This window comes from Xenopus laevis, chromosome 5S (genome assembly GCF_017654675.1).
Source record: "Xenopus laevis strain J_2021 chromosome 5S, Xenopus_laevis_v10.1, whole genome shotgun sequence".
Taxonomy (NCBI): domain Eukaryota; kingdom Metazoa; phylum Chordata; class Amphibia; order Anura; family Pipidae; genus Xenopus; species Xenopus laevis.
The window spans coordinates 13,523,933-13,536,681 of NC_054380.1; the positions used below are offsets into that span (position 1 = coordinate 13,523,933).

The window sequence follows — 12,749 nt, forward strand, 5'->3', positions numbered from 1 at the left end:
TTTGCTATCTTGTATGAAGGGTGTTCAAATAAAGTAGGCACCCATGGTCCAGCAAATGCTGGGTGGTTAGCAGAATAGTAGTTGAAGGATCCTTGCGATAGCAGGAATAGTAAGATAATGTAGCTACAATAAGTCAAGATGGGGACAGTGGAGCAAGATGGCTTTGTTAGGGAGGTAGGACAAGATGGAAATATTATGGAGAGGTGGAAAGAGTAGGACTATATTGCATCACTAGGCCATGACTGAAGCATTAGGGCTAGCTGAAAAGTGACAGTGGCACCAATAGGGCAAAAATTGAAACAATAGGGCAAAATGGAAACAGAAGCAAAAGATGGAGAACAGTAGGGTAAGATGGTGTCAGTAGGACTAGCATTAAAAAGTAGGTTATGATGGCATCAGCAGGGCAAAATGGAAACAGTAGAAAAAGACAGAGAACAGTTGGGCAAGATGGTGTCAGCAGGGCTAGCATGAAACAGTAGGTTAAGATGGCATCAGCAGGACAACATGGTGACAGTTGCACAAATTTTCAATAAATCAGCCTGAAACACTACATTTTTAAGGACAATCCTTCTATATTTAAAAAAGTATGATACACTGGCACATACTGTACACAATGTTTCCTTTATTCGCATAAGGAAAATTATGACACTCCTTGTATTGTCTGTACCGTGCCTACACACGATCACCTGTGAAGAATGACTTGTGGCGTGGTCTTCTGCTGTAGTTATTGAAATAAAACTCCAACCATTAATTGTACTTCTAGAACAGCTGGAGGGACATAGGTTGGACAGGCCTTATTAATACAAGCAGCAGATGACCTGCCACTAATAGATTTAAAGAGCACATATGTACAGTACATAGGTGGGCATGTATAATGCAGTGTGTGCATGTTTCATTAATAGACAATAACATAACAGCACAAACAGGACAATCTTTTGGAAAAATTTTAAACCTTGAGGTTTGAAATTTTTAAAGTTGGACAATCAACGTGGTACAAATAATAATGATTGAGATTGTCCTAATAAACATGTACTGATACTACTGTGGCAATGGTTCATACAATCTATCTTACATGTGGCTGTACACTGTTAAGCATGGACTAACAATTGCATTACATTGGGTTTGGGGCCTGTGTAGCGTGGATGGGAGAAAACTGTATCTATGGCCAATGCAGGCCCCTAGATCTCTCAAGCCCTCACGGTTCATCAGGCAGGGAGGCTGTAATTATTGCCCCATACATACTGGGTGTCCCAGCTAGCAGGCAATACCAGCACATGTGGCAACTAGGGTTGCCAACTGGCCGGTATTTTACCGGCCTGGCCGGTAAAAATTATGGTTTAGCCCAATGTTATTAATAGGGAAAAAAGTTAAATATATAGGAAGGCTGGTATTTTTTTCCAGAAAAGGTGGCAACCCTAGTGGCAACCTTAAAGGGGACCAATCACCCCAAAAAATGTTCAAATTCCTATTTTATCACATTAGTCAAGCAAAATGAACTTAAATTACACTATATAAATTAGTTGAATCTTGTTTCCTTCAGTCTGGGAATTTAAAATAGCAAGCAGGCTATTTTGTGAACACTGTTATTAAAGGGATCCTGTCATAAGAAAACATGTTTTCAGTTAATAGTGCTACTCCAGCAGACTTCTGCACTGAAATCCATTTCTCAAAAGAGCAAACAGAGTTTTTTATATTCAATTTTGAAATCTGACATGGGGCTAGACATTTTGTCAATTTCCCAGCTGCCCCATATCATGTGACTTATGCCTGCAATTTAGGAGAGAAATGCTTTCTGGCAGGCTGCTGTTTTTCCTTCTCAATGTAACTGAATGTGTCTCAGTGGGACATGGGTTTTTACTATTGAGTGTTGTTCTTAGATCTACCAGGCAGCTGTTATCTTGTGTTAGGGAGCTGTTATCTGGTTACCTTCCCATTGTTCTTTTGTTTGGCTGCTGGGGGGGAGGGAGGGGGGTGATATCACTCCAACTTCAGTACAGCAGTAAAGAGTGATTGAAGTTTATCAGAGCACAAGTCACATGACTTGGGGCAGCTGGGAAATTGACAATATGTCTAGCCCCATGTCAGATTTCAAAATTGAATATAAAAAAACTCTTTTTTGCTCTTTTTCCCCATGACAGTATCTATTTAAGGCGCCTTGCATTATCTCAGAATCTTGTTTGTGCACCAGAATGGGAGACCTGATATCCATCCCCATGCCCTGGCTACACAATTAAACGATGAAGAGAACAGGGGGAATGTGGGGAGAGCAGTGATATCTAGGAAGTGCTAAATGGAAAGTGAAAGTAATTATCTGCCCCGCCTCTAGGCCTAAGACATAAAGGAGGGGCAGACAATATTTGATTGACAGCTGAGATTTTTAAATGCGCTTACAACAGCTATGAATGCTTTAATAAAAAATAGAAATTCACTTATATCTGGGAATTAAGGTATTATGTACTTTGGACAAGCTGCCTGTTTCATAAGTTGTCACTGACAGTTTGAAGTATTGTAATGTTTTTGCATCAAAAATAGAATTGCAAAAAAAAATAGAAATTGGATTTCATGTTTAATTTGAAAACGACTTATTATTCAGATTTTTGTGTCTGGGTGACGAGTCCACTTTAAAGCCTTCTTTAACCCGCTTTGTCATAAAGTAAAGCAGTAGCAAGTGCAGTCCTGCCCAAAATGGAATTTCGAGTTAATTTCCTATCCTGACATCACAGATGGGGAATACTGGGCACTTAATGCTGGCTGTCCCTTCATTGGTTCATTGGCAAAGTGAATTATAACAAATCTCCCTTTCCGCTCACTGTTGGGATATCTTTAAAACATTGAGTGTTTGGGTTGCTTGGCCTGGCGCTGGCTTGGAAAGTACCCAGCTTCTTCTCTTGCAGTGCCCAGAAGGATGATCCTGTTACTTATTTTAAGTCTACTGACCTCATATTGAGTGGCGCTGGCTGCTCTGTGGGGGGGGGGGGCTACCTAATATAATAACCCCATATGATCTTATTCAGGGAATAAGAAATCAGCATTTTCTGGCAAAGGTTTCCCTTAATGAATCTGTGTTCAACAACACGTGACTGATTTCTCTTTGGTATGGTCTTATCACCTTTATTGACATAATTGTGCTTGGCTATGGATACCCTTTAGGAAAATATACCTTTTACAGAGGGTTTATTGTGTTCCCATAACTTTTCATTTATATTTTACATGTTTGCAGGAGCTGCCATATGCCATATATTTATTTGTATATTATAACCTATTGTGTGCATGGAACATATCTTCTTGTATAATTGCTTTTATTCTCAGAATGCCAGTTAGGCTAATATTTGAGGGGGGGCAGTGGATATTTACTGCCCTGGCTAACCCTGTAGCAGGGTGACTGTTACCCCAATGTTTCTATATATCTGTAACCTTGTTATGAGCTAAGGGGGCCCAGCCTGAAGGCCGGTTAGGGTGAGTTTTGGGGTGAGAGCTTATTTGTGCCCTGGCTACCCATGGAATTATAGCAGGGTGACTGTTACCCCTTTGTTTCTATTTATCTGTAACCCTGTTATAAGCTAAGGGGACCCAGTCTGAAGGCCAGTTAGGGTGAGTTTTGGGGTGAGTCCTAATTTGTGCCCTGGGTACCCCTGGAACTATAGCAGGCCCAATGTTTCTATATATCTGTAACCTTGTTATGAGCTAAGGGGCCCATCCTGAAGGCCAATTAGGGGGAGATTTGGGACGAGAGCTTATTTGTGCCCTGGGTATCCCTGGAATTATAGCAGGGTGACTGTTACTCCATTGTTTCTTTATATCTGTAACCCTGTTATAAGCTAAGTGGACCCAGTCTGAAGGCCAGTTAGGGTGAGTTTTGGGGTGAGTGTTTATTTGTGTCCTGTGTACCCCTGGAACTATAGCAGGGTGGCTGTTACCCCAATGTTTCTATATATCTGTAATCCTGTTATGAGCTAAGGGGCCCAGCCTGACGGCCAGTTAGGGTGAGTTTTGGGGTGAGTACTTATTTGTGCCCTGGGTACCCCTGGAACTATAGCAGGGTGACTGTTACCCCAATGTTCCTATATATATATATGTAACCTTGTTATGAGCTAAGGGGGAACAGCCTGAAGGCCAGTTAGGGGGAGATTTGGGGTGAGTACTTATTTGTGCCCTGGGTACCCCTGGAACTATAGCAGGGTGACTGTTACGCGAATGTTTCTATATATCTGTAACCTTGTTATGAGCTAAGGGGGCCCAGTCTGAAGGCCAGTTAGGGTGAGTTTTGAGGTGAGTCATTATTTGTGGCCTGGGTACCCCTGGAACTATAACAGAGTTTATTAAAAAGTGGTTTTTAACTGAAACTGCACAGTTGTTTTTTTGTCATAAAATCCCTGTTTGCACTGGCAGATTGAGGACTGATTGAAGGATTCATTATAAAACAAGATGTCTCATAGCTGTAGACGGTCCCTTTTTTATTAGGTCACAGCATGAATGCTAAAATATTGTTTTTCCCACGCGCATTATTTTGGGTGTGTGCAGTTCACACCTTTTACCCTTGCCTTGTTCACACCCATTTCTCATGGGTAGATCTGCTTGTTTGCACATCATGCTGTTATATCATCTTTCCAACTGCTGTTTTTGTTTGATGAATTGAAAAGCAAAAATGCATTAATTCAAATTCAGTAGAGATTATAAAGTATTTAGTACAATCCACTTATTTTTCATTGCAATTAATACCTGTACATTACACCAAACAGTTTAATCATCGCCTCACAATAAGGACACCTAAATAATTTAATGGCCATGATCAGAGGCAGCAGACACCTTTTCCAAATTCACTTGGAGTGCACATAGCCCATAATCCTTCCAAATGTTATACTAAATCCAAAATACAAATAAAAAGTTTTAAGCCTTTATGTTGACATTGATGTTGGGGTGTATGTTCTTGTTTACTATGGACTAGGGGTATTGGCATTTTCGTGCTTTTGTTTAGTGAGTACTAAGTAGGAAAAAGACCAATTTTTTCTTGTTATGCAAGATTTGGGGTGTTATGTTTTTTGTGACATGATTAACTAGAGTAAGTCCTTTATTTAGTAAGTAATGTTTTGGGAAATATGTTATTATGTCGTAGTCTTGTTAAGGCAAGATAAGGTATAAGATATCTATTGTTCTTTGTTGTGGCTATGGGCACACAGGCTGTTGGCTCTGGGCCAACTGCAAACAAGTGAGTCTATGCCCAGTTTGACCAGACACACCTAAGGGCAAAAAACTGGATCGTACTTTGGGCCTATAGGGGCCTTTTAGAAGAGGACAAAATCAACAAGGCAGGGCTGATGAGATTATTTTACCTTTGCCTGATAGATACCTGCCAATATTCAAGTACATATCTTTTGGAAGGCCCTTTAAAAAGTCGCTAATACATGGGCTGAGCTTAGCTGGAGTGTATGATATCTTCTGTCCTTTATATAGTAGGGAACAGGTTGGAAGATATCTTCTGTCCTGTGTGTAGTGAAGACTGATAGATAGATATCTTGTATGCCTTGGGATGAAATGTCTCCCCTTCTTAGTTCAGTAAGGATCATGGAGAAAAATGTTCTCCTCCCCCCATGTTTAGACTTGAGACAAGGTCCTGTCTTACGAGAATTTTTAGGTGATTGTTCATTGATAATCTACCAGAATAGTCGATCTTGAAAAGTTTGTTTGTGTAATTGTTTTTCGTTTTTTGTGCTGTTTATAGAATGCCAATTGATAATTGTAGTCCGAAAAAATCACCAGCAGCACACTGTTAAATTTGCAAAGTTACAGAGCCATGGACTGTAACCCCCTTGTAACCCATAACAATGTTTACTTTCAAAAAGTTGACCATTACATGGGACAAGGAGGAGGTTTATTATGGATTAGGCTATGGACAAGAATTCTAAACTCTTTTTGATTTTGATATTGGATATTTGGATGGTTGAGCAGTCCTTCTTTAGTGAGCACCCTCTTAAAATTGTTAGATGCACACCTTGACAAATTAATGTAAAAATGTAAAATTGCTGTTCTGAGCACATTTGACATTTTCAATAATTATTATTATTTCATGAAATTATAAGATTCACACTTCTAATATCATGGATTTTTATAAGGATCGCCCCCTCCAACAAAATGACTGAAACCTAAGTTACTGATCCAGGAGGTGTCTCCTGCTGCTTTGCCACTCTCAGTTCTGTTACTCATGATAGAATTGGAGGAGACACCTCCTGCATCAGTAAATTAAGCCTCCGGTGCTGAACAGAACAGCAGGGCATTTTCCTGATAAAACATTCATGATGTTAGCAGTATAAAACTATTCATATAACGACGAAAAAAATTGGAAATTGTAGAAGTGCTTACAAGAGCAGTTCTAAACTAAGTTCGAGTATCATTAAGTTCGAGTGAAGGAATAGAAGAAAAAAAACTTCGAATTTCTTTTTGGCTACTTCGACCATCGAATTGGCTACTTCGACCTTCGACTTCGAATCGAAGGATTCAAACTAAAAATCGTTCGACTATTCGACCATTCGATAGTCGAAGTACTGTCTCTTTAAGAAAAAACCGCGACCCCCTAGTTCGCCACCTAAAAGCTACCGAGCTCAATGTTAGCCTATGGGGAAGGTCCCCATTGGCTTGCCTAACTTTTTTTGGTCGAAGGATAATCCTTCGATCGTTGGATTAAAATCCTTTCGAATCGTTCGATTCGAAGGATTTAATCGTTCGATCATTCAATCGCAGTATTTGCGCAAAATCCTTCGACTTCGATATTCAGGATTTTCGAAGGATTTTCATTCCCCAGTCGAATATCGAGGGTTAATTAACCCTCGATATTTGACCCTTGATGAATTTGCCCCCCAAGTGATGTAATGTCAGCTCTTTTTGACCTTTTGCTGGATTGCAGGTCTCTCTGTTAAAGGGACAGCATCTTCCTTGTCATTTAGTCCACAAAATAGAATTCTGTGTCTGATGCCATAATTTGAAAAAGAAGTCTTCGCATCTGCAGTGATGGCATTCCTCATTTTTGCCTCTGAACGTCACTTGCCCATTTATCTCTATCCAAATGGCTCATCAGATATTCCCCTTATCTGTGCTGCAGCGTAAGATAATAGAGGTCTTATATCTGTATCAAATCTGCCCCTTTTCTGCATTGATTTAAATAACAGACACACATGCTGTAGAGTTGTCCTTGAAATGTCCTTGATTTTATTTCCTTTTTGGAAGGGGTGGCTCTTTATGACCCAGACATTATTTTCATAGAGCACTCAAATATACATAATCAAAGGCCAAGACGTGGGCTGACAGATCACAAATTCATTGGCCTCTTTCTCACTTTCATTTTTTGTTCCTTGGGGATTAAAATACACATTTCGTTGATATATGACATGCTGTAATTTTCAGGTCTGTGCCGCTCTCGTTAAGCCAATCCAAGCTTGTCACTTCCGTGTCATAGAGGACATTGCCATGCCAAATAGTATCACTGTTGGCTCTTAGATTGAGCTGGAACTCGTTGAAGGCCACTGTGGGTGTCATCAGCTGTAGGATCTAAAAGCTTCTGAAAAGTTTCCCAAGCTGTCAGCAGACTGAGCTATAAACATAGAGATGGCACGGTCTGGGAGTTTAAATAATAAATACCAGCGGCTTTGTATCAATCTGAAAAATGAAAAGAAATTAACCATGTTTATTCTCAAACACTATGGGGCAGATTTATCAAGGGTCGAAGTGAATTCGAGGGAATTTTCGAGGTAAAAAAATTCTAAATTTGAAGTAATTTTTTGGATACTACGACTTCGACTTTGAATTCGATTCGAAGTAAAATCGTTCGAATATTTGACCATTCGATAATCGAAGTACTGTCTCTTTAAAAAAACTTAGATTTCAATACTTCGCCAAATGAAACCTGCCGAAGTGCTATGTTAGCCTATGGGGACCTAATCTAGAGCATTTTTCTAGGTTTTTGGAAGTCGAAGTAAAAGCAATCGATGAAATCCTTCAAATCATTCGATGAAATACTGAAATACTTCGACCCCAGGATACCCAAATTCGATGAAAAAAAATTCATATACTAAGGGTCGCATATCGAGGGTTAATTAACCCTCGATATTCGACCATCGAAGTAAAATCGTTCGACTTCGAATATCAAAGTCGAAGGATTTATCGTAAATACTTTGATTGAACGATTGAATGAAAAATCGAGCAATTCAAAGGATTTTAATCCATCTATCGAAGGATTTTCCTTCGATTAGAAAAAGCTTAGCAAACTTATGAGGAAGGTCCCCATAGGCTAACATTGAAGCTCGGTAGGTTTAAAGTGGCGAAGTAGGTAGTTAAAGTTTTTTTTAAAGAGACAGTACTTCGGGCTAAAAGGAGCCAAAAATACCCAATACACGCAACATAAGGCCTTCTGAAAACAGAAGGTATTTACTTGCCTTGTGCCATATACTTAGAACAATGTGGTACTTATTTTACTATCTGTAAAGTTATAAACCTTAGAAAAATATATAGTATACTTTCCCTTTAAGAAACAAGTCTTTTGATTAGTATACTTGAATGTTTTCATTTACTTTTAATATGATGTAGACAGTAGGGTTCTAAGACACAAGTGGTTTTAATTGGAAATATTAAATTTGCTCAAGTGTAGAAGTTCTCCTGTCTGGTTGCTAGGGCTTAAAGGGGGGCTCGCCACCCCAAAAAATTATTCAAAATCCTACTTTATTACATCAGTCAAGCAAAATTAACTTTAATTACACTACATAATTTATTTGAATCTTGTTTCCTTCAGTCTGGGAATTCATAATTATAACAAGCAGGCAGGAGCCATTTTGTGGACACTGTTATTAAGACAAGTCTTGTATCATCTCAGAATCTTGTTTGTGCACCAGAATGGGGGACCTGATGTCCATCCCCATGCCCTGGCTACACAATTAAACAGTGAAGACAACGGGGGAATGTGGGGAGAGCAGTGACATCTGGGAAGTGCTGAATGGAAAGTGAAAGTAATTGTCTGCGCTGCCTATGCCTAAGGCATAGAGGAGGGGCAGACAATATTTGATTGATAGCTGAGATTTTCAAATGAGTTTACAACAGCTATGAATGCTTTAAGGAAAATAGAATTTGGATTTCATGTTTAATTTGATAAGGACTTTTATTATACAGATTTTTGTGTTTGGGTGACAGGTCCACTTTAATTCCCCCTAGCAACCAGGCAGCTACTTGGAAGTCAGAATTAGCGATGGGCGAATTTGCGCCGTTTCCCGACAAATTTGCGAAACGGCAAAAATTCGCAAAACGTTGCCGGCGTCCGTTTTTTTCACGGGCGGTTTGCAAATTTATTCGCTGGCGGCGAATTGCGCAAATTCGCCGCAAATTCGCGCCTGGAGAATAAATTCGCCCATCACTAGTCAGAATAGAAGAGCAATACTGAGTGATTCAAATAAAAAATTACAATCATTTTTTTTTTATCTGATTCTTTGTTGCTGGGGTCACTGACCCCCTTGCAACAAGATAACAGTTTTAGCTGGGAGTAGGCAGAACTAATATAGATCCATCTACAACACAATAAAGGCAGACATCCCCTTAATTATTCACACCTGGGGCAGCACATATGTCAGGCATATATTTAGGTTTTTCTCCAATTGCATTCAATGTTTAAATTGATACAGTTGTTAGAACCAGTAGGGCAGATAATATAAAGAGCAGATACTGCCTTCATTAGAAATGACTTTAAACATCACTATTGCCTTTTTTTAATGTATATTGGAAAGTTGCTTAGAATAATATTTTCTTTCATTATGGCAAGTCTTATAAACAAAACAAAAAAGCCGCCGGTCTCCTCTATCATGTCGTGCTTGAACAGAATGGTAGTGCCAGCCGCTGTATTTTTGGACGTGTATTTTTTGCACAGTGTAATTCAGTCCTAATTTATTGCTGAGACAACTGATCCCTTGTTTTTATGTTTGTAAACACTGGTTGCTAACGTGCCAGTCCAAGATTAAACATCCCTAACCCGTGGGGTAGCGCACAAGCCTTCTTTGGTGGTGCTCGGCAGGCCAGCAGCTCCCTTGCTGTCTCAGTAAGTGCATAATCATGCTGGGGATAAATTGATCTGAGAATCTCGGGAGTATTGAGATTAAATTACTAGCGCAATTTATAGATCCACTTGCCGGCAATCCCGACACAGCACTAAAACATTATGAAACATTTCTTTTTCGGAGCTATTAACATAAATATACGGTATGTTTTACTGTTATGAGAGTAAATCCCGTCACGTAAACTAATAAGCCTTCTGGGTTTATGGTCAAGCATTCCTTTGGACTATACCAGAGGGGTATTTTGATATTAGTAACGGTGCTCTTCTAGTAGTGTCTGTACTATATACCCAAATGTTTCTGGGCACCTGCCTGTCCAACATCTCATTCCCAAAGCAAGGGAATTCAGTTGAAGTTGTTCCTCCCTTTGCTGTTCCCACTAGATGTTGGAACATTGTTGCTTCCATTCAGCCATAAGAGCATTAGTGAGGTTGGGCACTGATGTTGGGGATCAGGTCTAACTCAAGGCTAAATTTCATGCCACAGGGGTTCAGTTGGGTTGAAGTCAGGGCTCTGTGCAGTTATGATCTCAGAAAACCTTTTCTGTAGGAACCTGGCTTTGTACACAGAGGCATTATTATGCTTAACCAGGAAAGGGCCTGGTTCCGAGTAGGAAGCACAAGTCAAGAGTGTCATTATATAATGTCGCTTAAAGTGATACTGACAATAAAAAAATATTATTCAAAATATTAATGTGCATCAAAAGTCACATATAGCTCATATTCATAGTTTTTACAGATAGGGCTGCTTTTGTAAGAAATTGTTACTTGAAGTTCCTAAGCCTGACTGTTTTGCCAACCGGACTGTCCCTTCTAAACCTGTCAGATAGAGTTTCTAATGCTAACAGACCACCGAAGCTCAAATATGGCAGCCCCCTCCTAGACAAACAGGGGGGATCAGATGGGTAACGTAAAAGCATCTGCAAATACTTTTATGGCAAAATTATAGATAGCATGCAAAGACAATTTTATGATAGATGTAAAAAAAAGTTTAATTTCTGGTGTCAGTTTCTCTTTATAGGTAGTGATCCCCAATCAGTGGCTAGAAAGCAATAATGTTGCTCACCAACCCCTTATATGTTGCTCAAAGTGGCCTCAAAGCAGATGCTTATTTTTGAATTCCGGCCTTGGATGCAATTTTTTTGGTCAAACTCTACTGTTGGATTAATTTATTCAGGCAGGTAGTTCTCAGGCCGGCATCCAGCACCTGAAAATGAACTGTTCTTGGTTTTATAGTTTTATAGAGAACCATGAATGGCGTTTCTTTATCTTCCAGTGTTAGAAGTCCAAAGTATTCTACCGTGCCATGTGTCCCATTGCCCTATTTCAGCTTGAATGGCTGCACAACAGGCAGCTCATAGCAAGGCACAGCCCTACAGTCTGGGAATCATAGCATTAAAGTTATGGATGATGATGATAATACAGAAAGTTGTATTAAATGGCCTCTGCATATCGTACAGCCCATGAAGCTCACAAGCCTCTAAACTACAGCTCTCAAATCTTAGGACAACATAAATCTACAGCACCATATGAATGAGTGCCCACAATAGTGGAGCAGTTGGTTCAGGATGACCTACCCATGACCCACTCAGCTACAATTACCAACTGTCTCTGACAAATTTCAGACTGTTATAAACTGGAAAACCTAGGCTTTATAGCCCATACCCCTACAGTTGTGCAGGATAGTAGTTACTGTATTTAGATTTTCTCTGCTCGCTGCACAGTTACTCCCATTGCATGTTGGTTCATTCAGTGCCGTATGCAGAGTCAATGACGGCTGCTCAGTATGGTGCCGTTTATTCATTAGTTGGGCACTGTCCCAGCAGAATACAGCAGTGGGGCTGTGCACTGAATGAGAATTATTTCTTGTAGTATTTATTATGCATGCAGTCATCACCGGAGTATAAAAGAATAAGTGTTGTTGCAGAATTTCCAGGGAAAATTGTCAACAGTCAGCAGATTCTCTGCTTACACTCAGGTCTAGTAACCCATAGCAACAAACTCCAAATACCAGGTCAGTCAATGGCTGATCCACGGGCTGATCTTTTGGTGTAATTTGTACTTCTGCATGCCCATCCCAATTGCACTGAAATCCTAATAACCTTCTCCTTCATCATTAGCCCACTAAATTAGAAGTTGATGCAAAGCTGTGCATTTACTAGTTATCACCTTGAAGGCAGTCTGTACGTGTCACCATTAAATTGTTGACTGCACTCTGTGTATAGATGATTAATGCCTTTAAAGCCCTATTTAGCCTGAGCACTAATGAATCCATTAGAGTGCACAAGTAGGCAAAGTGTAGCCAGAGAAAGCAATTAAAGGACAAGAAAAGGTCTTGTAACTTGGGGGTGCCAAAAGTGGCACCCCTAAGTGATCGCATGTACCTACCTGAAACCCCGGGGCGGTGCTCCTATTAGAAGAAAACTGCACCGACCCAGAATTCTTCCAGCGAGCACCACATACGCAGTAGCGTGAAAAGCAGAACTTGAATGAAAAAGCCACTATTTCATTCTACTGCGCATGCGTCTGCCCTGGGAAATTTGAAGAAAGAAGAAGCGGGAAGACAATCAATCCGTGGTGCTCATTGGAAGAGTCCTGGGCAGGTGCAGTTTTCTCCTGTTAGGAGCACCTGCATCAGGTAAGTAAATGCAAACTTTTGTCACCCCCA

General features: G+C 40.0%; 1 protein-coding gene across 4 annotated transcripts in view; it reads left to right on the forward strand.

The window, feature by feature from the left end:
* The window catches only part of LOC108717702 (dual specificity protein phosphatase 10), a 31,271-nt gene that overhangs the window by 3,552 nt on the left and 14,970 nt on the right, over nucleotides 1-12,749 (forward strand). The window lies entirely within an intron of this gene.